The 6,870-nt window shown below is 36.9% G+C and overlaps 1 protein-coding gene across 2 annotated transcripts in view; it reads right to left on the reverse strand.

The window, feature by feature from the left end:
- Positions 1-6,870, reverse strand: part of SOX5 (SRY-box transcription factor 5) — a 1,009,763-nt gene that overhangs the window by 339,342 nt on the left and 663,551 nt on the right. The gene's annotated exons all lie outside the window — the stretch shown is intronic.

Consider the following 6,870-nt stretch of genomic DNA (forward strand, 5'->3'; position numbering starts at 1 on the left):
GTGTACCGCAAAAAAAAAAAAAAAAAAAAAGAGAGAGCAGGAAGAAGAATTTATATGATAGGAAATTAAAAGATCACACGAAACACATTAGGAAGGTGACAAGTCAAAGTTTTATCCAATAAAACAAGGGCAGAAATACATGTACAACCATCAAGAATTAACAGCTAAAGATACACATATTTTGGTTAGGTGTATCAGTTTTAGATGTGTTAAAAGAAAGACAATAGGCCCAAAATGGAGTCACTTATGCTAAGCCTCCTGTCACCAAACTGAGAGTTAACTTAATTACAGTTTTGGGCTCTCCCAGAAATGGAATCCTAAACCAGTCAATCAGGAATCACTGTGAGGTAATCTGCCTGTTAGACCCCTGCTGTCCCCAAAGCAAGTGACCTTGTCACAACCAATCTGCTTTTTTGCTAGTATAACTTCCTTGTCCTATGCCTTTCTGCTTGTGAAAGTCTTTCATTTTGTACAGGTCTTCAGAGTGTCCTTCTATCTGCTAGATGGGATGCTGTCCGATTCATTAATCACTGAGTAAAGGCAATGAAATCTTTAGAATTTACTCAGTTGAATTTTGTTTTTTAACGGATGCAACATGTCAGAATTCTGATAGGTCGAGCTGTCATATTACAAAAATTCATTTGTATTGTGTCTCTTATTCATATCATATCCTTTTTATATCATCTCAAGCTACCCTTATGGGTAAACAAAAATGAGAGATGAAAAGACTAAAAAAGCAATAAATACTAATCAACAAAAAAACTAAATCCCCCACAGTACCTCTAAAATTCCTGAAATCAAATAGAAATTTTAAAATGTACTGCAACTTAAAAATCACAACAAAAAGTGAATGATAATAAAACCATAGTGATAACATGTACCTCATGAACTATTTCCTAAAATAAAATCATTACATAGCCTTTAGAATGCCCATGCAAGAAAACTGAAGCAATTTTAAAATATATTTTGTTCCAAAGTATTTTTGCTGTTTTGTTTTGTCTTGATGTTGCTTCCCTCTGGTAAACTATTTGGAGAGAGGTATAATATATGAAGCTGCAGAAGAATGCTTTGACTTCTATCATTGATTTGAAGAGCAACTGGGCTGAGAAAATTAGAAGGGTGACTAAAAGGGAGTTCACATCAACTGAATACTCACGATATGGCAAGCACTGTGCCAAGTAATTATTTCATATAATCATTATATCACCTCTCTTTGAATTAAGTATCATTATTTCAACATGTAGATAAGGAAAGTTGCACTCAGATGTCTTCTCTGAACAAAGGTTTTGGAGAAATTAATTCATCCATTCAACTATTTTGAGATACTGGCTGTGGGTCAGCCACTGTGCAAGACTCTAAGGATACAGTACTCAACAAGACAGACCTTTCACCCACGGGGACCACTTCTCCTTTAAACGAGCTTAGATCTCAAGTTCAAGATGAATTAAATCCAAAGATACGGACAGGGCTACATGGTAAGACTACTGAACCACTTATAACGGGGAGAGAAATGTGGGCAATATTCCTCCAGGTTACTAAAAGGAAAGCATGACTATCAGGAGACCAAAAGAAGACACAGTGCTTTGTTCTGGTAATTAACAGTAATTAGTCAATAGCGTACAAACTATTCAAGAACTAGAGCGTGCCAGGCATGTTTCAAGGCCACTTATGAGACTTCTATTATTTGATCCTTATGACCCCTCTATATATTGGGAAGTTCTATTATTATCCCCAATTTCAGATGAGCAAACAAAGACACAGCGAGATGCCACAAAATAAGACAAGATCACACACATCATAAAGTGTGGAATTATCACTGGAACCCAAGCTGTTTAAGGGAGAGTGGAGGCTCTTTACCACCGCATTCTGTATCTCATTATCTTATCAAAACACAGTTCTGACTTGGCTTATGTAGATTTATATTGTAGTGGCGGATGCAGTTGATGAACAGCCTTAACAACATTAAGCAAAAATTTAACTGCCAATGAACAATATCTGTGATAATTGAATCTGTTATAAATACTCGACTGAGGGACAGTGTCTCAGATTGAATGAATGGTCTCCTTTTTAAATAGACAAATATACCAAAAAAAAGAAGAAGAAAAGAAACTTTTTAATCACAAGAGCTTGAGATTTCTATTGGATTTCTCATTTCCAAAGTGGTTTTCCTTAACTTTGGGTTTTCCTGTAAGTTTCTTAAATTTATAGGAACTGAAAGCATCTGACATTTAATACAATGTACCATTTTTCTCCTAGATCAAAGAACTTAAACATTTCTTTAGGCACTTTAGCTAATAACTAACATTTACTAAGTTCCTGCTACATTCCAAGTACCAGAGTGCTTTATGTGAATCGAGTTCTTTAAATATTACAAGCACCCTCTAAATGAGATGCTATTATAATCATCCCCATTTTACAGATGACAAAATAAGGTATAGAGAATTTTCATAACTTGCCAAATGCCATACAGAGATCAACCAGCAGAACTTGGCATTTACCCAGTAATTTTGTCACTAGAGGCCTTCTAAACCATTATTTTATGCCAACAGCAGAGCTTTACAGCCAGAGCACAAATTAATACTAATCTTTATGTGAAAGGTTTAGCAAATAATCTTCTGAAGTTTCGCATATTGCCCAACAGCCTATGTAGAACTTCGAGTACACATTCTGAAATAGTTAAATATGCTGGTCAACTTAAAGCCAGCTAAAAGAAAATTTAAAAAGTTATCTCTGAGTTAAGGTAGAATAATCAAGCAACAACTGTTCCACCTATATTTCCCACAAGTATCTCTAAAGATTTCTAAAATTATTTATTCTGATAAACTACAAAAATGATTTTAATGTCTGTATGAGGGGAGAGGCAGTGAGCACAGATACTGAGTTCTGAAGTCATGAATCCAAACTCTACCACTTATATATTAAGCAAATCCCTTTACCTAAGACAGCTATCTGCCTGAGAAATGGAGATAGTCACAGATGCTGAACTCACTGGGTTGATGGAATTGGCTAAGATAATAAATGTAGGGTGATACATAGAAAACATTGAAATATTATACATTCCTATTATTATTAATGATGAAATGCCACATTCTAAAGAGGACTGACTGTTTGCAATCTTCCATATCTGGGTCGCAAAGATCAGACTATAGACAGGCTATAAAATATCTTCACACAAGACTTCCAAAGTTGCTTCTTAGGTTCTACTGATGACCCTGGGGAGATCAGAGTCTCAGATATACAAGAAGAATGCTCTCCAACTCCTGTGTCCCTGAGTGTGCCAAGCATGCCAGACACCACCGCAAGGACTGAAGATGGATCCTGGTTAGAGCCCAGCTATCTCTCCTTTTCCAAGATGTGTATTTACACAGAGGGAAGGGTCCAGAGCTGCAGAAGAGGTGGTTACTGAGCTTAGTACATTATTAAGTGTAATGCTGTTAAGCTATTGTAACTTGTTTTCTGTTACTCATTAAAATAGGTTTTGGCTTTTTACATGGTACATATTTTATATTTGCACATAATACATACTCTATATTTGTACATAATTTGTAATACAAAGCTACTTAATGGTAGCTTTGCGATTATATTCGTTTTCATATCCTACCTCCATTTAAAAATTTTTATTTACCCTTAGAATATTACTTTCTCGCTTAGGGACATCAACCAACAAGATTAATTGTTTTATCTGGAGTCAGGCTGGATTTTTAAAAGCTAAGAAGAGACACTGAAGTAAACACTGCTTCTCTATATAATGATAACATTGTTTGCTCTCCTGCCACAGAAGCAGCCTTGACTAAATAAGACACAAAATCCAGTCACTTGTGTTCATTTACTTTATCATGTGATGTCAGTGTCACAGAGCCGGCCAAGGTTGCTCTCCTTACATTCACACCTCATCTGCTCACATGTTTCATTCCTAAAAATGGTCTATAAAAATTTTTGAAAGCATTTTGCCTTTGTACAAAGAAGATATATAACCAAAGAGACTGATTACAATTGTAAACCTAAGTTAGCTTCACATTTATTTCTCATTTCAAATAACAAAGAACTTTCTCCCCCTATCTAGTAGAATAGAGAAAAACATAAAATTTACTTTCTAGAACAAGAAATGGGAAAATGGCACACAATGGTCAAAACTGGTAGCATACTGAAATACCATCATGAATTCAGTTTTAATGCCAGCATAAATTATGGGCATCTCAGACCTTATGGAGGAAGTGAAGAATTTAAATACACTTAAAGCTTTTAAATATACCTAATGGAGAATTAGAGTTCTAAACATTTTGAATTCATATTGTCATTTCCTTTTTTTTTTTAATTTTTTTAACATTTTATTGGAGTATAATTGCTTTACACTGGTGTGTTACTTTCTGCTTTATAACAAAGTGAATCAGCTATACATATACATATATCCCCATATCTCCTCCCTCTGGCATCTCCCTCCTACCCTCCTCATTTCACCTCTCTAAGTGGTCACAAAGCCCCGAGCTGATCTCCCTGTGCTATGCGGCTGCTTCCCACTAGCTACCTATTTTACATTTGGAGTATATATAAGTCCATGCCACTCTCTCACTTCATCCCAGCTTACCCTTCCCCTTTCCCGTGTCCTCAAGTCCATTCTCTACATCTGTGTTTTTATTCCTGTCCTGCCGCTAGGTTCTTCAGAACCATTTTTTTTTTTTTAGATTCCATATATATGTGTTAGCATACGGTATTTGTTTTTCTCTTTCTGACTTACTTCACCCTGTATGACAGACTCTAGGTCCATCCACCTCACTACAAATAACTCCATTTCGTTTCTTTTTATGGTTGAGTAATAGTCCATTGTATATATGTGCCACATCTTCTTTATCCATTCATCTGTCGATGGACACTTAGGATGTTTCCATGTCCTGGCTATTGTAAATACAGCTGCAATGAACATTGTGGTACATGACTCTTTTTGAATTACGGTTTTCTCAGGGTATATGCCCAGTAATGGGAGTGCTGGGTCGTATGGTAGTTCTAGTTTTAGTTTTTTAAGGAACCTCCATACAGTTCTCCATAGTGGCTGTATCAATTTACATTCCCACCAACAGTGCCAGAGCGTTCCCTTTTCTCCACACCCTCTCCAGCATTTTTTGTGTGTAGATTTTTTGATGATGGACATTCTGACTGGTGTGAGGTGATACCTCATTGTCATTTTGATTAGCATTTCTATAATGATTAGTGATGTTGAGCATTCTTTCATGTGTTTGTTGGCAATCTGTATATCTTCTTTAGAGAAATGTCTATTTAGGTCTTCTGCCCATTTTTGGATTGGGTGGTTTGTTTTTTTGATATTGAGTTGCATGAGCTGCTTGTAAATTTTGGAGGTTAATCCTTTGTCAGCTGCTTCATTTGCAAATATTTTCTCCCATTCTGAGGGTTGTCTTTTGGTCTTGTTTATGGTATCCTTTGCTGTGCAAAAGCTTTTAAGTTTCATTAGGTCCCATTTGTTTTTTTTTGTTTTTATTTGCATTTCTCTAGGAGATGGGTCCAACAGGATCCTGCTGTGATTTATGCCATAGAGTGTTCTGCCTATGTTTTCCTCTAAGAGTTTGATAGTGTCTGGCCTTACATTTAGGTCTTTAACCCATTTTGAGTTTATTCTTGTGTGTGGTGTTAGGGATTGTTCTAATTTCATACTTTTACATGTAGCTGTCCAGTTTTCCCAGCACCACTTATTGAAGAGGCTGTCTTTTCTCCACTGTATATCCTTCCCTCCTTTATCAAAGATAAGGTGACCATATGTGTGTGGGTTTATCTCTGGGCTTTCTATCCTGTTCCATTGATCTATATTTCTGTTTTTGTGCCAGTACCATACTGTCTTGATTACTGTAGCTTTGTAGTATAGTATGAAGTCTGGGAACCTGATTCCTCCAGTTCCATTTTCCTTTCTCAAGATTGCTTTGGCTATTTGGGGTCCTTTGTGTTTCCATACAAACTGTGAAATTTTTTGTTCTAGTTCTGTGAAAAATGCCATTGGTAGCTTGATAGGGATTGCACTGAATCTGTAGATTCCTTTTGGTTAGCATAGTCAATTTCACAATGTTGATTCTTCCAGTCCAGGAACATGGTATATCTCTCCATATGTTTGTATCATCTTTAATTTCTTTCATCAGTGTCTTATAGTTTTCTGCATACAGGTCTTTTGTCTCCTTAGGTAGGTTTATTCTTAGGTATTTCATTCTTTTTGTTGTAATGATAAATGGGAGTGTTTCCTTAATTTCTCTTTCAGATTTTTCATCATTAGTGTATAGGAATTCAAGAGATTTCTGTGCATTATTTTTTGCGGTACGCGGGCCTCTCACTGTTGTGGCCTCTCCCGTTGCAGAGCACAGGCTCCGGACGCACAGGCTCAGCGGCCACGGCTCACAGGCCTAGCCGCTTCACGGCATGTGGGATCTTCCCAGACTGGGGCACGAACCCATGTCCCCTGCATCGGCAGGCGGACGCAACCACCGCACCACTAGGGAAGCCCATGGCCTTTATTATTTTGAAGTAAGTTCCCTCTATGCCTACTTTCTGGAGGGTTTTTATCAAAAATGGCTGTTGAATTTTGTCGAAAGCTTTTTCTGCATCTACTGAGATGATCATATGGTTTTCCTCCTTCAACTTGTTAATATGGTTTATCACACTGATTGATTTGCGTATACTGAAGAATCCTTGCATTCCTGGGATAAACCCCACTTGATCATGGTGTATGATCCTTTTAATGTGCTGTTCGATTCTGTTTGCTAGCATTTTGTTGAGGATTTTTGCATCTATGGTCATCAGTGATATTGGCCTGTAGTTTTCTTTGTGACATCTTTGTCTGGTTTTTGTATCAGGGTGATGGTGGCCTTGTAGAAT

The sequence above is a fragment of the Physeter macrocephalus genome, chromosome 6, assembly GCF_002837175.3.
Source record: "Physeter macrocephalus isolate SW-GA chromosome 6, ASM283717v5, whole genome shotgun sequence".
Lineage (NCBI taxonomy): Eukaryota > Metazoa > Chordata > Mammalia > Artiodactyla > Physeteridae > Physeter > Physeter macrocephalus.